The following is a 20,850-nucleotide window of genomic DNA, read 5'->3' as shown; positions in this document are numbered from 1 at the left end:
TGGAAAACAGCACGTGTGATATCTATATTGAAGCCTGGTAAAACTCCCCTTTCTCTTGAATATTTTCGCCCTGTGAGCCTGACGAGCTGTTTATGCAAGGTCATGGAGAAAATGACTGACGCTAGGCTGCAATGGTGGCGTGAGCAAACAGAAGCACTTCCAGATAACGTAACAGTATTTCGAAGGAGGCGATGCACCATGGATGCAATTTTTAATATCGTCACCTATGTTTAACATGAACGAGCAAGGGAAATGTCGCAATAGCGGTTTCTTTAGACATTAAGCGAGCCTTCGACACAGTCAGCTATGCTCATATATTGTATGGTATGCTAAAACTGGCAGTCTCTGGAAGGACGCTGCGGTGGATATTCAATTTCTTGAATGGCAGATCAATATTGATTCAAACAAGCGAAGGAAAAAGTTGCTCTCATAATCTTATTTAAGGAGTCCCACAAGGCAGTGTCTTGAACCCGTTTATCTTTAATTGTGTAATGGCGGATTTACCATAGAGACTTTTCCACCTGCACCACACTACTCTATATATGCGTATGGTGTTTGTATTTGGGCCTCTGGTTCATGTGCCAGCCTTGTTCAATCAACTTTGCAGGAAGGCCTTAAACACTGTGGACAAATTCTGCAAGGAAAGAGGAATGGAGCTGTCTTACAGTAAGACGGCTGTGCTACCCTTCCCGAGAGCATACCTAAAGGACTTTCAGCTGTGCCTTGAGGGACAATGCGTAGACATAGTAAAACAACACATATTTCTGGGGGGGGGGGGGGGGGGGCTATACTCGACAGACAACTTTATTAGAATTCTCACATTAGAGCCCTCGAAGAACAAATAAACTCAACAATAAATGTTCTTCACCGCGTAGCAGGCACGACATGGGGACAGTCGGTTTCATCACTACTGAAAGTACATAATGCACGTATAAAGGAAAAGATAGCTTATTCTTCACCTGTTCTGCCTGGAATCTCCCGTTCATCTGAAGAGCGACTTCAACTTTTAATAGCTAGGAGCCTTAGTATATCCTTAGGTGCTCCTCGAGCAACCTCAAGTTCCTTAGTAATTGCAGAGGCACGTCATCCTCCATTCCCTATTATGAGTACGGTTGAAACCTGTCAACACTACTTCCCCGCTTCAGTGCGGCACAAAAGGCACCCACTAGATATTACACTTAATGAGAGAGACAGGGCGAACATCAATACTGTGATTCAGGTGCACAAAAGTCTACTATCACACCACGAATTTTTGATCTCAGATATTGCCTACCCTCCATGGCGCCCCAGAAATTGAACTTTCGGTTGACGGAATTATTCGCAAACAAGGCATGTTATGCTAGCAGCACAACAACTAGCGCTATACCAGATATACTTTCGGTACCCTTGATATATTCAAGCATATACAGACGTTTCTTGTCAAACAAATTCTTTTACAGCTGCCTTTGTCATTCCAGAATGGAACCGAATACTGACGTTTAAGCTGTCTCACACGACATCATCAACTACAGCAGAGCTTCTTGCAATATTGTCTTTGTTACGATAGATAAATCTATTGCAAAAAGGGAACCAATGCATCTGCCTTTGTGACTCACAGGCAGCTTTGTCGTCACTTCGTGGTGGCATCAGCAATTCTCAACACGTGGCGTTAGTTTATGAGACACTAAAGGAACTCACAAAGGCAAGCGAAAAAAAAACGCAGAATAATGTTCCAATGGATGCCTGGCCACTGCAATATCCCTGGGAATGTTGCAGCAGACAAGGTATCTAGACAAGCGCATATTAATAACGCTACATGCGGTCTCCCTCTAACGCACGGCGAATTGCGGCATATGCTAAGACAAATCTCAGACTGTAGTTGCAAAGCGACATGGTTTGATCAGAACTCGAAATCTTCAGATTAATTTCACATTGACCCTGCGCTTCAATTCAAAATCCCGTCCACATTGAATGCAACCAGAGCCATTGAAACACTCATTCACCGTCTGCGGCTCGGTACCGCGTACGCATAACATTTTCTACCAAAAATTGCAAGAGCTAATAGCCCGGGATGTACTCGTGGCCACGCGGATGATGGTGTGGAGCATCTTCTGTTAGAATGTCCGCGACACGACACACACAGACAACGTTTAGCACGTGATTTAGTGGCATTAGAGCGCAGGTCCTTCAGCCTCAGGAAGATCTTAGGTCCTTGGCCACCATATTCATTGCAAAAACCAGCGTTAATGGCCCTCCAAAGATTTTTAGAAGCAATCAATATTCTCGGAAACTATTTAAAGCGTGTTTATCTGTGATAAGATGACTTTAAGAGATTTTTTATTTTATCAGAATTTGGTCAATTCAACACGTGGGTTCATGTCCCTTTATTTGAGTCTAATCCGTGCTATCTTATGCGCCATGATTTTAGTACAGTTATGTGGCCGGACTTTGTGTTTACTTTAGTGCATCTATGAGACTTCGTGTGCTGTTTTCTGAGTTGACTTTCAGTTTAATGTGACATTAGTGTACTTATGTGACTGGATTTTGTGTTTACCTAATTGCGCCTTTGTGACTGAATTTTGTGTTGCTCTAATTCTGAGTAGACTTTCAGTATTAGTGTGGCATTAGTGTACTTATGTGACTGGAGTTAGTGTTATTGTGATTTGGAGTCGACTTTTAGTTTTAATGGGTGTAGGTTATTTTTTTCTTCATATCTCTATGTGAAAAGGATTACCCTGCGCCAATTAAAGGTGACAACATCTCCGAAATGCCATTTAATAAAAAAGCACGTTGTAAGTTTGCCAATGCCCTGAAAGAACTGAAAGTGCCACAATCTTGTCATTCTGAAGCAATATCGGGCATATTTTGCATGATGCCCCGCGAAGGTTTCATAAATTCACTTAATGACAGCCTATAAAAAATTGCTTTAGCAAGTGCTCGAAAATATTTATGGCCGCTAATACTTATGTTTCCCAGTGTCCCGAGTCAACTCTAGACGTCAGACCAAGTTTCCATTTAATGAAGATGAGAGACATGTGAAGCCTAATGTGTGGCAAAACCTTAGCATTTCTGGCTGAATGGAGAGCTTCTTTATACAGTACCCAACCCTCGTTTTCTCTCATTTTCTCTATTGTCATACGTTATACAAGAATCGAAGTCAATTTTGCCGGCGTGATTGGTGAGCTAAATGACTTACCTTGTCAATATTCAGGTGAAAATAACGTGACTCTTAGATAATGAGTAGGCCAAGTAAAAGTGTGTGGGCAAATACAGCCTTTACAGTAAATTACGTATTGTAGCACGGTGCAGTGTCATAGGTGTGTTAGTGAAATGACGCCGAATTCGGCCTGCTGTCCTGAAAGAGCTGTAAGAGTCACCGAGATCGAGTTTCGTAAAAATGGGAGGAACAAAATGCACGGCCAATCAGCATGCGAAGTTAAAGATGCGTTGTTGAATTACAACAGCCTTCACAAAAACATATACCTTAAGTAATTATAGGTGCTTCAAAGCGTGAGCCGGCCGTTAGTCGCTTTGTTTTCCAGTGTCGCAGGATAATTATACATGGCACCAAGTTCACATTCAGTGAAAACATTGCGTGTGATGTGTGTGGAAACCTTAGTTTTTCTGGTTTAATTACGATCGTTGCAAATAATTACTGAATACTCGTTTTCTGCTTATCTTTAGGCGTTCCACGAGGCGTGTACTTTGTAGGTTTCCCCAATGTCCTCAGGTGAACTAAGATCGAAGGACTTGGTTTATATTTGGTGAATATAAGAAGCAAGGTATGGGTAGTTTCATATTTGGTGAAAATAAGGAGCAAGGTATAGGTAATGTGTGAGCATAGTTCAGATTGTGTAGGTTAATTACCCTCTTTCGGGTAAATTAGCTATGCAAACGCTCCGGAGAGCGAGGAGTGCGTTTTATGAACGGCGCAGAATTTAGCCTGCCGTCCTGTCAACTGAATTATTCGAAAAGAAGGACATTACTTGCATGAGAAATCAAAATATGTAATTCATTATTGAACCATATTCACTAAATAGTTTTAAGGTAATTACCTTACGGCACATATTGCAATTTACGCATTGTAGGCGGTGATTTCTTTGTCTTCTGCAAACTCATCTTCAACCCCACTCTTACACTCTCTCGGTTAAGGTCCTCAATCGTTTGTTGTAATTCGTCCCTATTGTTGCTGAATAGGACAATGCCAACTTCAAACCGCAGATTGCTGAGATATTGGCCGTTGATCCTCACTCCGAAGCCTTCCCAGTCTAAGAGCTTGAATACTTCTTATAAGCATGCAGTGAATAGCCTTGGAGAGATTGTGTCTCCTTGCCTGACACATTTCTTGATAGGTAACTTTCTACTTTTCTTGTTGAGAACCAAGGTAGCTGTAGAATCCTTGTAGATATTTGCCAAGATATTGATGTATGCCTCCTGTACTCCTTGATTACACAATGCATCTATGACTACTGGGATCTCTACTGAATAAAATTGCTTTTAATAATCTATGAAAGCCATATAGAGAAGTTGATTGTATTCCGCAGATTTCTCGATTACCTGACTGATGACACGGACATGATCCACCGTAGAATATCATTTCCTGAAGCCCCTTGGTTGAGTGTCTTGGTTGAGTGAAGTGTTGCCCTGATTCTATTGGAGTTTATCTTGGTGAATATTCCAGACAATACTGAAAGCAAGCTAATGCATCTAAAATTCTTCCATTCTTTAACGTCTCTCTCCTTATGGATTAGTTTAATGTTGGCGTTCTTACAGCTCTCTGGTACACTTGAAGTCGTGAGGCATTGCGTATAAAGGGCCGCAAGCTTTTTGAACGGATACGGACACAAAAGTTGGCGGGTGGTTTTTTGCGTCGGAAAAAAATTTTAACTGTTGAAAATGGCGAATACAACAAGCTGCTTTGAAAAAAAGAACGAGGAACATCTTTTTTTTGCCATTTTCTGTTGCACCTCGCCGCCACAAGCTGAAATTTGACGTCATAACACCCACCCGCGCGCGCGCGTGTGGCAAAGGTCGGCCACAGCCGTCGCAGTGTTTCCGGGGGTGTCGGTCCCTTGCAGCGTTTGTTTAACCCCTTTCGGCGATCTTCGAACGTAGTCCGTCTGAAACATTATCACCGTCGGTGCTCCACGCAGGTGGTGCGTCTTACATGCGCCTTCCCGCGGTCGTCGCTCGGTATTGACGCGTTCGTGGCGGCGGAAGGAAATGCCCAGACATTGCTGTTATAACAACATCGTCGGTTGTGACACGCCGTCGCACACGTTTCCCAGAGATGAGAAGGTGCGTAAACTTTGGATACCTGCCTGTCAGTCATCACGCCCAGCCTGGAGACCTCTAAAAAATTACTTCGTTTGCGCGGACCACTTCGAGGGCGATGATTATGTGACCAGCCCAGCTATGCTGAAAAGCCTCGGCATGCCGCTCAAAAGGCAAAGCCTAAAGCCTGACGCTGTGCCATTGGTCTTCTAACGAAAACGCAAGGCAGAAATGATCAGCGGCGCGTTTGAAAAGAGAAGGCGAGAAGATGTCGGTACTGTTTTCGTTCACGTGCAGCCTTCTTGTGCAGTGTGAGGGCGACGCCGGGGCGAGGTGCCCGAGGCTGAGCACGAAGGCAGTAATGTCTTTAAAATGTTGCAAAGCACAGTAAAACAATACAAGGCCATAGCGCGCGCGAGCGCGACTCACGAGATCAGTCCTACATGGCAGCGGGGCAGACACACACACACAGCTCTGCTTCTCCACAGGCTAAAAGCGGGAAAAAACTGGGGAGAACGCCAGACAGGTGCTGCCATCTGCTTGGCGGCTGGCGAAGTGGACGTGAGAGTCTCGGACATACTGATACCTCACAGCAGTTGCTCGCGCCGACGGTATACTACCATTCAGTCATCCACGCAGTGATGAAGAACCCCGCAGCTGCCTCGCCTGCGTGCGCTCTTGAAAAAGCAAGTTTACAGAGGAAATGACAAATAATTCTTGCACAAGTATCTGGTGTATGGTGAAATCTTCGGGCTACTGTTCGCGAAAACCTGACTGGCACTTCCACGGCCACCTGCTCTTCTTCGTCCCTTGACGCGGAAGGCTCATAACTGTAAGCAGTAATATTTCTTGCCAAGTTGGTATGGTCCTCGTCGCCAGACGTGTACTCATCGCTGGTAGAGGCACCAGAACTCGAATCCATGCTCGCGATGGTGGCGTCCGTGCGCTTCGAATGACCGCGGCCGGCCGACTGGCTATCCGACGAGGGTGTCGTAACGTCACGCCTTTGAACTCCCGCGGGTCGGGCGGCGGGGCGCGCGCTCACAAAAAACGCCAAAAATAAAGCCATCGGCTCAAAAATTAGCTAAGTGACTACTTCTTGTCGGTGTAATCACACACTGAGGATTAATTTTCAACATTTTCGTAAAATTTTCAGATTTTGTGTCCTTATCCCTTTAAGCACGATATCTCCTCCATGTTCGATTAAATCGACTGTTATTGCATCTTCGCAGGCAACTTTTCCCCTGGACATATCTTTCAAGGCCCTTCTAACTTCATAGCTAGTTATAGAAGGAGCCTCTGTATCCTGTTCATCACTACCTCGAATGAAAGTAGCTTGGCTGCTCTGGGTACTGTACAGCTCCGTATAGAATTGTTCCGCTGCTTTTACTATGTCATCGAAATTGCTGATGATGTTACCCTGCTTATCTTTGAGTGCATACATACTGCCTTGTCCTATGCCAAGTTTTCTTCTAGCAGACTTCATGCTGCGTCTATATTTTACTGCTTTATTTTACTATCCGTTACTTTCTTCTAGTTGATATGTTTTGACAGTTCAGCGAATTCTATCTGATCTTTCAAGTTTGCCACTTTCACGTTTTGTCGTTTCTTTATTAGGTCCTTTGTTACTTGGGAGAGCTTACCTACTGGTTGCCTTGGTGCCTTACCTCCCACTTCAATTGCTGCTTCTGAGATCAGCTTAGTTACGGTTTCACTCATTACCTGTATGTTGTTTTCATCTTCCAGTTCTAAAGGTGCATATTTCTTTGCGAGCACCAGCCTGAATTGAAAAAGAAAAATTGAAGGACAACTTGTAAGTTACAAAGTGTGTTCGGCGAAAGCCTTTGCCCATTCGACTGACTACCGCCGCATGCGCATTCGCTCATTCTTTTTCTGGCGTTTGGTATAGGGGAGTCCACATTCTTGGGGCGCTTCTCCGAACCGCTTCACGTGGAATCATCACCGGGCCGCTTGGGAGCCATCCAACTAACTCGACCGCTTCAACGAGACGTCTGACGAAGGAGCGTTGCCGCGCGCGCCGCTGTGCCATCACGTGATTGCTGAGAGAGTGTGAGGGGGAGAGGCCGCAAAGTAATTGGTTAAATACTTAATTTGTGAATTTTTATTAGTAGATCTCGCATCTTGAATCTTGATTTCACGTGCAAGTAATGTTTGCGCGCGTCTTCGGGTTTTTCTTGAAGGATTAGAATTGTCTTATCACCCGCCGCGGCGGCTCAATCAGCTAAGGCGTTGCGCTGCTGAGCACGCGATCGCGGGATCGAATCCCGGCCGTGCGGCAGCATTTCGGTGGAGGCGAAACGTGAAAACGCCCGTGTGCTTGCATTGTAGTGCACGTTAAAGAACCCCAGGCGGTCAAAATTCATCCGGAGCCCTCCACTACGGCGTTCCTCATAATCAGAACTGGTGATTGGCACGTAAAACCCTAAAAAATGACGGAGTAGAGTTGTCTTAGCTGCCGCAGGCGATATTTAAAAACTTTGTGTCACCTAAAGAACACACCCGTTATATATATGAGCGAGAGAGAAGGGGCGGGGGCAGAGGGATGGAAAAGCTCGTCGAGCACAGCCCCCTATCCACCCCTCGCGGAAAAACGAAAACTCTCCGCCTGTTGAGCGTTGTGAGCGCATATGTTAGCTCACCGGCTGAGCAGCTGTCCGCATACTACACCGTGGTGAACGTCAATCTAAATTTATGCTGTCCTTTTTTTTTTTTTTTTGAAGCTGACAACGCTTACGGTTTTCCGTCGGTGTCATCGCCTGTATCATCGAGGCGGTGCACATTGATGAAGCTGGCACGCTCCTCACCACACCAGTGCTCTGAGACGCCTTCATCGCAACTCTAAACTTTCGTATCCCTCGCAATGCTTAGCCTTCGGGCGAAACTGACAGCGTTTCAGTTAAAGAACTGCTGTTGAACTAAATTCAAGTGACATGTACAAGCTATGAACACTCCGAAACAACTACGGTCGTTGAGTTTCGTGCCCGTGTGTTTCCTCGGACGTGAGTAATTTCTGTCATCCAAGACGATACATCTTGCGCATTGTGACAAAGCAGTGCTTTTCTGTTTGTGTCGTTAAATTTATTTATTGCAATAACATATGCGCCATTCTTATAGAACGTAAGTGTCGGCCATTTACGTTTCGCGTCATTCAATTATTGTGCGATGTTTTTTCTGTCTTTTGTTTTTTTTATCTATTTTGAACTTCAAAGCGTTGTTGTTGTTGTTTATTTATACTGTCAATCCAATTAAGGGCCTTTACAGGAGTGGAAAAAAATAGAAGAAAAGATACAAAATTCTGCTACATCTCGAGCAAAAAGAAATTACAAGGCAGTATAATGGCAATATCTATGAAAAGTGACATGCAGTGAAGACAGACAAAATACATTGTTTTATGTGCACCAGAAACAAAAATACATGCTAAGACGCATTCATACCAGAGAAGATGACATTCTCTAAACCAGCAGCAAAATCACTGACGGAGGAAGATGTGACAACTGAATCTGGTAATTCATTCCATTCCTTAATCACCCTGGGAAAATAGCTATACTCGAATGTATCATTTCGTGTAACTGGCGGCTGTATGTATAAGCTGTGCCTGTGTCTGAAGCGTTGATCCGGTGAAATTACGCAGTATTCAGATAAATTTATTTTAATCTGGTTATGAATAATTAAAAACAAAAATTTTAATCGGTCGAACTTCATATTTAATTCTAACGCGGAAAGGTTTGCACGACTGCATAGTTCAGTTGGAGAGTGCATGCGCTAATATTTATTAAATATAAATCTAGAAGCCAGTCGCTTGAACTCTGTCCAATTTATGACGGTTAGTAGCAGTGTGTGGGTCCCATACTATCCTAGCCTATTCAATGATTGGCCGTATTAATATCTTATACGCCAGGCTTTTCACTTCAGGAGTTGCGCTATACAATCTTGGCCTGAGGCCTCAAAGAACTTTATTTGCCCTTCTACAAACTTCATTGATGTCAATGTTCCACCTCAAGTCTGAAGTAAATATTAATCCTAAATATTGTGTTACTCTTATTAGTTCATGGGGACCGATACTGTATTTATACATCAGGGGCGTCTTTTCCCGTGTTATAGTCATACACAGTGATTTTACTGGGTTCAGTGACAATTGCCATTCATTACACCATTGTCGAATTTTATTTAAACTGGTGTTGAGGTCTAACTGGTCATTTAAAGATTCAATTCTTTTATATATTACGCAGTCGTCTGCAAACAATCATAGCGGGGCGGTTATATCAGTAGGCAAAGCATTAATGAAGATAAGAAATAAAAGAGGCCCTAAAACACTGCCTTGAGGTACTCCAGACAAAACTGCTTTGGACGTGGATTTAATTTTATTTATATCGACATACTGCTCACGAGAGTGGAGGTAGGATCTAAACCACTTAGTAATGTTTGAATTTCTAAATATTTCATTTATTTTTAACAAGAGTTTAGGATGCGAGACTTTATCAAACGCTTTGGCGAAGTCTAAAAAAATTACGTCAATCTGTCCTCGGCTATTTATCGTTAATGAAAGATCGTGGACTGTCTGAACGAGCTGAGTTATTGTAGACAACCCTTTACGAAAACCATGTTGCACTGGTGATAGTAAATTGTTAGTTTCCAAATAATTTGAGAGACGTTTACTGATTATATGTTCAAGTAGTTTGGAGCAGCTGCTCGTAATAGAGATGGGCCGGTAGTTACCTACGTATGATGTGCTCCCACTTTTGTGGACAGGAATTACTTTAGCTTCTTTCCAGGCCATAGGAACTGTTCCCTGGGTGAGCGATGATTGAAAGATTATGGTGAGATATTTAGCGACCCACTGAGCACATCTATATAGCAACTCATTCGGGATGCTGTCGGGGCCAGGGGATTTCTTAGTATTTATGCGCAGAAGAAGGTTCAGCACTCCTTCCTCGTTGATAAGGAGGTCGGACGCTGGAGGGCGATCGGAAGTGCTGTAAAGGATGGAAGTGTAACATCATCTTTAGTGAAAACGGAGGAAAAGAAGGAATTGAAATGTTCTATACGTTCCTGGGTAATTCTTTCATCTGCTTTATGTTGTTCCTTTGTAGGGTTTACATATCTCCAAAATTTACTAGGTGCTTCCTGAAGGACGTTTTTCAGTGTAACATAAAAGAATCTCTCCTTGCTTTCCTTGACAAGACGATTTAAGTTAAGCTTCATGTTATGAAGTGAAGTCTTGTTCTGTACACTTGGATCTCGTGAACAAGCTTTCCTTTTCCTTCTCATCCTCCGTTTGACATGAAGTATTTCCCTTGTAATCCACGGGTTCTTTTCTTTTGCACTTTTTAAAGCTCTTAGGAATAAATCGCGTAATACAATGCATCGTAATCTTGGAAAAAAAGTCCGACAGATCGTCAGTACAACCACTTGATTCATAAATAGACATGAAATTATCAAACGATACTTCAAGGTAATCCAAAACACTAACATCATCAGCAGCTTGAAAGTTTAGGTAATTAATGCTTCATTCCTGGTGCATGGGTTACGAGGACATGTTCAAGGACAGAATAACCATTTTATGGTCGGATAAACCTTCTTCAACAAGACAATCATTCACATACGTTGTCAAAGCACTGGAAATTAAAATAAGATCAAGTACAGGAGAGCTTGTTGCACACACCCTAGTAAATTCCTTAACTATCTCAGTTAAATTGTATTAAAATAATAAATCCAAAAATACCTCAGAAGAAGTGACATCTGTGTCTCCGGCCACATATGAATCCCAATCAATAGCTGGACGAATAACATCACCTAGTAACAGTATGCTGTCTTGTTCTTTCATGTACGTTTCCATGAATTGTCTAAGTTGCAAGATATGTTGTACAGGAGAGTTCGGAGCTCTGTATACCCCTCCGACGAATACAGTTCGATTGTTCAGTTTTGTTTTAATCCACACTGCGTCAACATAACCTGGTACTTCCAAAGGGGAGAAAACGATGTTTCGCTTGACTAGAAGAGCCACGCCTCCACCTCTGCCACCTCGATCCATTCTAACCAACGTGTAACCAGGTGAGGTGATTTCGCTATCAGGTATGTTTTTATGTAACCAAGTTTCCGCAATTACGGCAATATCAGGTTCATGATAAATAACTAAAGCTTCAAGCGCGTGTGATTTGTTTAGTACGCTTCTCGCGTTTCCGTTAATTATTTTGAAGCCTACATGTTGACCCGGCATATGTCAATTATCTCTTGTTCCTGAATGACTTCCCAGTTTGCACCTTTCCTCACGCTCTTCATTCCAGCTGTACAGCGTGTTGTTTACCCTCAATTTATCAAAAACAAGCTTTACCTTGTTTCCTGTCCTTCCTTTCATCACTTGCCGAGTCCCATAGCTTTTTTCGTATTTCCTGTACTCTTTTAGAGAAATCCTCGCTGATACTGTAATCGGTATCCTTCAGTTTTGAGCAATTCTGCAGAACTTTCATTTTATCTCTATAGTCTGCCTCCCTCAAGATGACAGGACGAGTTCTACCAGAAAGCTTCGTACCTAATCTGTGAATTCTATCAATAGAATTCACATTCACTTTCAGAGTAGCCTTAAAGATACCGTCTTCTACTTTTCTTACAAGTGTTTCTTCCTTTTCATTTTCCTCTTCTGCTACTCCTCTAATGATAAGGTTATTTCGTCGTGAACGATTATCCAAGTCATCCACCTGTTTGACCAGACTAGACGTTTCGAGACTGCGGCCGGCCACAGTTTCTTCAAGAGTTGCAAGTCTGTTCCGAGTCTCGTCTAAGCTTTGAACCGTAGTTTCAATAACAAGAAGCCGGTTCTGCATGTCTAGGAATCTTGTTTCAAACGAGTCTTGCTTTTCTTGAACCGCAGTAAGTTTAGACAAAATTTCTTTCTGATTTTGGAGCAATTCCCTGCACAAATCTTCCGTTATTGGTCCTGGATTCTTCTCCACATCCCCAGAGAGACCTAACAACAAGCCCGCAGCGGAAAAACAGTCGCATATACAGTCAAAGACAACTCGTGGACACGGCAGCCCTATAAGACCAAGAACATTACTAAAGAAGCCATTTTTTTGGTCACCAACCAGCATGAACAGAGGCACGTCAGGCGACATTGTCACGGCGATGCTGCCGTGTCCACTGAAGCCGGTAGGCGATGGACATGCATTTATAGCATGCAGATGATCCCTTGTGAGCATGCGTCGTGACGTCATCGTGCCCCCGGATCGAAAGTGGAAAAGGCCATCCACGTGTCGATGCTCCAGGGTGCTGGTGCCCTCAGCGAACTGGCCGGAAACACCGCCCACACAGAAGTGTCGTGGTAGGCCGCTATCGTAGCGAAGCTTAGGGCGTCCAGCGTCGAAAGATTTTGCTGCACCCCCAGTGATGAAGCTTAGGCATGCGCAGAAAACCTGGATGAACAGAGGCACGTCAGGCGACATTGTCACGGCGATGTTGCCGTGTCCACTCTTCTGCACATGGCACAACTCATGGCACAACTACTCATGGCACAACTATTCAGGCCCCATATTCCCAATTTCTTACACTAGTATAGTCAGTAAGAGAACATTCCAACCAAACCTTATGCCGGACATAATATTAGTGATGGCCACCGGCCAATGACAGCGAGCACGTATACGGTGGAAAGCTTTGTGAATTACGCCTCGGATACATCAATGCAGGCTGTCACGTCTGTCTAGCAGGTTGTGGCTGCCGACGGTTTATTACAAACAAGGAAACATGAACATGTTGAGCGGCATAGCTTAGGCGTTGGAGTCAACAACTGTCCAGCGTTCGATGACAAGCTCGCGTTCATGCCATCACGTCCCGTGCATTCGCGCGCGCACTTCGTTGTCGTCTTCTTCTAGCACGACAAGCCACAGGCATAATTTGCCTGCTTAAGTATTGGCTGAAAACTTCGTTCTGCTTTTTATAAATCTGAAATTTTCGTACTCTACTCTATTTGAGCTGTTTTAGGACGCTTTGTCCTGTTTTTCTGTCAGTAAATTCTCTGAGCACTGCCAAATTCTTTGTGCCTACCCCCCTTTAACCTACGTCTTGCTTCTTCCAGCTACAATTGCCGCCATTTATCCTAGCGTGCGATTGTTGTACTCTTGATTCAACCATTCCCAGAGGGCGCGGACTTTGTCAGCGCAATGCTAATGATGATCGCGAACGGCCAACGAGACCAGTAGAAATAGGTGCAAAAAAAAGTAATAACCTCTTCGCCGATACATCGAGTATACGTAGTACGTGGGGGAAACGCCGCTGATGTTACAACCCAATCTATTTCCCCCAATGTCGACGAAAAATTGCCCCTCCGCCTCGACCACACCGGGCGTGCAATCTGTGGATATCGCGACCACACATCTCTCCGATAAGTGCCGTGACGCAGAGTGGCTTTACATAGAACTCGTTATTATAATCACGATGCACCTGCAAATCTCGGCAGCCTGGAGCCCATTCTGCGCTTCCTTGATGTGCTCTGGATGTCCGCGTGATTCTAGCCAAAACAGAATGTAAGAAAGAAAGGTTGTTCGCACATAAATAAAGCCTCACTGTGGCATTACCTTCTGAGAAACATAGCCGTCGATCTCGTGTGTTGCTAAATTATTGCTTCGCCCCGGAGAATCACGCTGTGCACGTGAATTGCCGCTGTAGTCCGAGTAACAACCGTGTATTCCCGAAATCCTCCTCTGCACACAGGCACACCCTACAGCGACAGTGATACTGCAGTAGTACGTGCGTACAATAGATATCGTGCACACAATGGTTGCGGGCGTACGCAGTTAGGCACTTGGTCGAACTGACCATCTGTGCTCGTGCGATCACGACCATAACGCGTGCGCACAAATTTGTGGTATAGCTGCAGCAGGAAAGATTTCACAGTGGGCCGCCGAGGCGTGAAACGTTGTGAGAGCGTCCATCCAATTACGCTTTTACGCTCGCGTTTGTTCGAGCTACCTGTCCTGACCGTTGCGATCGCGTGACTGGGCGGGGTAATAGAGGTAATAAAATAGCTACCCGCGACGATCAGCACTGCCACACGCGGCCAAAGATTGGAGAAGGGCTCATAAATTAGCTTCCTCCGGTCACTGGCAGTCTAGTTTGTTTTTAGGTATCTTTCTTTTCGTATCTCTTCTTGCGGCATCCAGAAGACGTGCGCCACATTTCAATGTTTAGTGCTTTTGCAGTGTTTCGCGTCGTCCTCGTTTCAGAGTCACTATGTGTGCTTCGGTAACTTCAGACACGTGGCAAAATAGGCAACTTGCAAAGAATCTGTCTTTTTTTTTCTCTCTCTCACTCTTTTCTCCTCACATGACGAAGCACCTGTTGGAGTTTTTATGCTTTCAGTCCACGTTGGACGTTTTCTGGTTCATCTGTGCATTCTTGACGCGAATCGTCCTTGCCATGACCTTGATAAAAAAAACGACCGCATTGCCTATTCCGATACCTTTCTTTCTCTCTTTTCTTTCTTTTTTTGTCTACAAGCCGCGCCACCTTCGTGGCTATGGAATTCTGCGGATGAGCACTAGGTTGAGAGTTCGGTTCTCTTAGAGTGTTCACATAAAAACAACGCATTCTAAAAGACTAGGATGCCTATAACACGGTGCACATCGGGTGATATCACATCTGGGGATTACATAATATACGCAAGCACTTCTTAATTAATCCCTTGTCGTAGTACGGTGCGCAATAAAAAACAAAGCATATTGATGGGAACTGTGGGATATGTACTTGATTCCTTGCGCACAAGCAATTTGAATGCCTAGTAGTGCACAGCGAAGTGGTATAGCCGCTGTTTAATTATTTCTCCACGCTATTACATGGACAGCATGCAGTCCAACGCCGATCCGGCGAAAAAAAAAAGCTAAAATTTTCATTTTTGTCTGTGTATCGTTGATATAAAAGAAAAGCAGGAGAAAACAAGGCCACAAGGCAGCGATGTTACCAAGAAAAACGCCTCGTTGGCTAACCTATGCTCGGGATAGAGAAAATGGCAATGGAAAGATAAGAAAGAGCGAGCTTGAGAGGGTGAAGAAATGACGCGATGGATTAGCGCGCGAGAGAGGCCAGCACCACTAAGTCAAAGGCGTTCACCCAGGCCAGTCGACCTCATCATCATCATCATCATCATCATTATCATCATCAGTCGAGGACGACAGAAAATTAGGTGGAGTGATGAAGTTAAGAAATTTGCAGGTGCAAGTTGGAATCAGCTAGCGCAAGACAGGGGTAATTGGAAACCGCAGGGAGAGGCCTTCGTCCTGCAGTGGACATAAATATAGGCTGGTGATAATGATGATGAAGCTTGCTCATCACTAATACAATCTTGACGTGTTAATTTTGGATCAATGCGTATATAAATACTTATATGTTGCTTCATCTACGTCTTACCAGAAATTAAATTACGGTAATCGGCCGATCATCGATATGCGTTTACGTTTTTGCAAACGGGTTTACATGCTCGTGAAGTTGGTCCCATTCCTATAGCCTTTTCCTAAGTATTTAAACCCACAATGTTGTACGAGGGTTGCCCCGACAGGCAACGCCTCCTATTAATTATTGTTTGTATTATTGCGCTAGGACGTCTGTGGCGTCTTGGTCCAACACTGCCGCACAACCGCGTTCGTGCTGCAGTCCCAAGTAAGGTTCGAATTTGCCCTTCAGCAGGGTGTAGATTTCATATCTTCTTCATGCGACGGTGGCAGCGCAAGGTAAATCTGACAATGCGGTGTCTAACAATTAAGTTGGTACAAAACTGACTTGCGTGATAGAATTCATGCATGCAGAAATGTTGCCCCACTGACATGTACTAACGCTTGCCAAATGCATATGAAGATATAACAGTGGACCATTTGGGCGATGTATAGGATCGGTTGGATCAGCTGCTGCACTACAATATTAATAGCGTCTTCACCAGCTCATTCACACTGAGTCAGCGGATTTCAACCACGAAACCTTGCGCACAGTTGATTAGAGCATTCAACAGGGACTAATCTGAACGTTGGTATTTCCCGAGCCAGGCCGAAAGCTAAGGATTGAAGTCAATCTTGCAACACCATATGACTGTCCCCGTACCATTTGGAACATCGTGAAATATGCTAGCCAGACTTGGCTGGATTATTGTGCCACAACTACTAGCAGTGGGCACCTCCTGTCTTGCTCCTCTTCGCAGGAAAGAAAAAGGACTGGCGCACGAATCACTTCCCCCGAAACAACGCCGTCTTGTGCGCATCAACAGTGGGTCACGACCGCCGGTGGTGCGAACATTTGCTGGCACACATTTACATCGAGAGCATAGCAGCTTTGTTCATGGCTGTAGAAATCGTTAAACAAAGAATAGAAACTCCTAGAGAGTGTGTGTGGTAGTTATTAGTGTCTACTACAAAAAAGTAAGGCTCTGTTTGCAATTCGCTTGAAAGGAAATAGTGCCGTTCTGTTTTCCCTCTCTATCGTTGCTTTAATGGGAATAAATAAAAAGAGAGAGAAGTTCCCGCGAAGATGGAACCTGGAAGGGATCAACAGTGCTACAGTAGTAAAACAAGCAATGTAGCAAATTCTTCTATTTCGTCACCGTACGATGAAAATGTCACAGTTTCACCCTAAGGGCGAAGCAATGAATGCGATAGCAACACAGCAATGTCATACGAAGTAAAGTGAGCGGCTTTGGTAGCAATATGAATTGTAGTAAACATGAGCTGATGAAGTAAGCAGGTGTGCTGCGGCGTAAGTAGACCGACATGAAGAGAGACTCGATGACCACGAGAAGGCGCGTGTGAAACGGTGGTGTTGATGAGAAGCGCTTCCCGTGGGCAGCGCGTGCGAAGGAACACACCTGTAGCGCTGCACTGCCGACCCGGGCAGCATTGCATGTGTAGCGTTCGTTGGAAAATGTGGCCCGACTATTACTAACTGATTGAACAAGCGTGGTGTGAGCGCGCACAAACAAACATGAATAGATTACACTGAATGACTGCAGACAACGACTGTCAAAACGCTGGCAGCAAGCCCATACGCCGCAGCGGCGAAGGTACGTGCGGTCTATCGCTTCAACGGAAACTGAGCGGCGAATGCACGGCGCATAAAGGTCAGAGCCGTGTGGAGATAAGCGACGGTGCGAGCGAGCTACGAGCGCGGTTGTTGGCAGAGTAGAAGTGCCCCTCCCCCCCCCCCCCCCGCTCCCTCCGGCGCTGGCCTCCCGCTTCCTTGCTTGCGCGTGGGTGATTGAGTGCGTTCGCTCTCCGTGATAGCGCGCGTCCCCGCACGCTTCCGCTCGGGCATACGGCGCGCGGCGAAGATTTTATCTGTAGGGAACATCACGGCGACGGCGGCGACGACGGCGACGGCGACGCCGACGGCAGAAATCCGGTTGAAGTGTCCATATAATTGCTATCGCAATAAAAGTGTGGCTGCGAATAGAGAGGTGACTACAGGGAGCAAAAGAAGGAGGTGCCACAGCCAACGCAGTTTCAAGTTCATTACTGCCGTCACAGCAGTAATAAAATTATTGAATACAATTTGTGACTGGGTAATTCTTTGCCTCTACCTCTCCTTATTAGACCTAACTAAACCTGAAAAGCTCGAAGCGTGCCGATTGGTAAATTGAAATTTGCTCCAACCCGTATTACAGTCGGTGCACTTCAACTCTTCTCCATTGTTCTGGTGGCAGCGCTCGCTGCGTAATATGTCGCACAATGCACTGGCTATGTCAGATTGTCTGCGAATCACGTGCAGAAGACAATCGACACTTACGGTGAGAGTCGTGGCATACAGCAAAGCTGTGTCAGGTACGTAATGACGGGGCTGCATGTGTGGATGTCAAAGGCGCTACGCAACAGTAGAGCTTAGCTCCCACTTGCTGGGCTGTCGTTCACCGAATGTTTCGGGACGTCTTCCGTCATTTTGTCGGTTGGTCGGGTGTACACCGTAGCCGCTATGAGAAGTTTTGGCGTAGCTGAAGTGACGTATTCACACACAGCTTCTGTGCCTGCACTGCTCTATAGCCTGCGACGACGATTTTGCGAACAATAGGAATTGGTCTACCAGCAATCTCAGCGGCGGCGTTTTCCGCTGAAGCGAAGCCGATAGAGGCACTGCCTACTTGCGCGATAAAGCTTCGCAGGGCGAACGCGCCCCAAGGGAGGGGTATTCCACTCGCTCTTTCGAAGAAAAGTAACAAGTGAGAATGAGCGTTTAATCGGACGAGCCGGTTGCTTCATTCATACATGTTGTAAGGATACGGTAAAGATCCGGTAAGACGCATAGAAATACCTTAGTGCTTGTTACATAGAGCAAACAAACAAGGAATGTTACTCGTCAATTTGTTAAATGCTTATCGCTGTGGAATTATTATATATCTACCGATTTGAATCGACAATATAGTGTTTCTACTCTACTGGATCTTTGTATTACCAGTTAAGAAATCGGTGGTGTGCTTCCTGCTGATCTCAGGGACCACTTACCAACGTTGTGTTTTTCAAGAAGAAAGTGTGGCCTGAGTCTAAAGAAAAAAGCACTATACCTTCCCAGCACAGAATACTGAACATTTTAATATCCAAGTTTTCTGTGACTCCGTGGCGAATTTCAACTTCGTAAACGTTCTCGATGAGACTGACTCAAATACAGCCATTGTTTGTTCTTCTTGAAAATTCAAACTCATTACTTCTTTCATTTGATTACCTTAGACCCCATAGAATGTCATGAAAATCATGGGTTTCAAAAGAACTGCTTCACCGAATCGAACTTCGAACTAATGTGAATATAGTCTCCGAATATAGTCTTAGTGATCGAACTAAGTAGCAGGAGGGCAAGAGGAGTATATAATAAATTCTGAAATCAACATAACTCGCCCTTCCGCAAAGCGGAAGAACAATGCTGCACATTAATATTTTCGATGGTTCGAAAGTATGGCAAGAAGTTAAACTTTACCAAAGAGATATTCTCGCTGACCTGACATGAGCGTGAATGATATCCCTTACAGTGGCCAAGCACTTGCTGATACATTTGACTCACATTTTATTACGTCCGGTGCTTTTACATATAAAATAGTTCCGGTAACGATTTCGAGCACTACATAACACAAAATATAACATCGACTATATTTTTATAACCTTGCACTGCCACTGACATAAAGGAGGCGATCTCATCTCTTGACTTTAACAAGTCCTACATGAATCCCGATATCAACTTTACACCAATCAAAGCAGCCGTGGCGCTCATTATCACACCTTTAGTTAATGCTGGCAATTACATGTTAGAGACAGGTATCTTTGCGGACCATATGAAGGTAGCACGCGTTATTATTATTCAAAGGTAGGACACTGAATTATCCAAAGAACTATCGTCCAATCTCACTACTACCCGCTTTCACTAATGTCGCTTAATACGTTATAAATATGACAATATAAGGTTTTTTTCTAGAAGCATGAAATTATCAGTGATAACCAGTTGGGTGTTCAAAAATGTGGATCTACAAGAGATGCTCTATGAAAAAAAATTTTGGGAGAAAAAGCAGGATTGCATATGGCGCGTTAGGCATACGCCTATACACTCAAGTATACAGTCTACAGACATTCGTATAGTATCCATAGCAGCAATCGATGGCGAAGTGATTAAATAGTGTTTACTTTATGTGTATAGTCCACACATTATTATTGGCAGCCAGTAAATCTATAACCGCGTTACACATTACTTTCTTTTCTCACTGAGCAGTTGAACGATAAGTCAGAGGCCAAAGGAACCATGACCACTTGTGATGTGTCTGAGCACAGTGACGTCGTTGCTTAATGCCTATAACAGGTTCTCGCTTGTTTTGCTATCAGTTTCTCTTCTTTTCAATACGCTAGCCCCGCCTGCCAGCAAACAACCTTAATTTAACAAAACACTCTTCCTGTGCACTTAACAACGCTCTATTTCCCTTGAGATGGGTGAAGCCATGTTACCAAGAATGAGTGTAGAAATAATAAAAGTGAAAAGAACGAGCGGGAGGCACCGGAACTGCCAAAGTGCTGTAAACAATTCTACCACAACACGCGGTTGGGTAAGTGACTAGACACAAATCTGCGGACTGCCTATTTCTTCATTTATTATCAGAAGACTTATGAATTGATCATTTACCGAAAAACATTTTTTTATTCATCTGCATTTAAAGAAGTTGACGCTTTTAGTAACAAAGACTACTGGTGATCGCTTCGCAAACCAACAGTGAATGCAGGAAAGCACTTAAAAATACTGAAGAACATCAAATTACACGAATATTTTGTCAGGGTCCGCGTACGAATCAAATTACGGGCAGAAAAGAGTCAAATGACACCCAAAGACACACACAGTTGCTTTAATAAGTGAAATTAGGTATAAAATACACTTGCTTTGGTCGAACGATGTTTTTTTTTAGGCTGTCAGTACCGAGCAGTCAAAAAGAACAACTAGAAAGTGGTACAACCAAGTCTCGACGGCCGCTTCCGCAGGGACAGCGAAGGCGCGTACCAAGAGAGAAATGAAGTGTCTCTTTTGTTACACCCATCTGCGTGGTGTGACATCACTAACTCACTTCTTGCCTTCTTGCGTGTACCGCTC

This window comes from Dermacentor silvarum, chromosome 2 (genome assembly GCF_013339745.2).
Source record: "Dermacentor silvarum isolate Dsil-2018 chromosome 2, BIME_Dsil_1.4, whole genome shotgun sequence".
NCBI lineage: Eukaryota > Metazoa > Arthropoda > Arachnida > Ixodida > Ixodidae > Dermacentor > Dermacentor silvarum.
Note: the sequence above shows the minus strand (reverse complement) of the source record.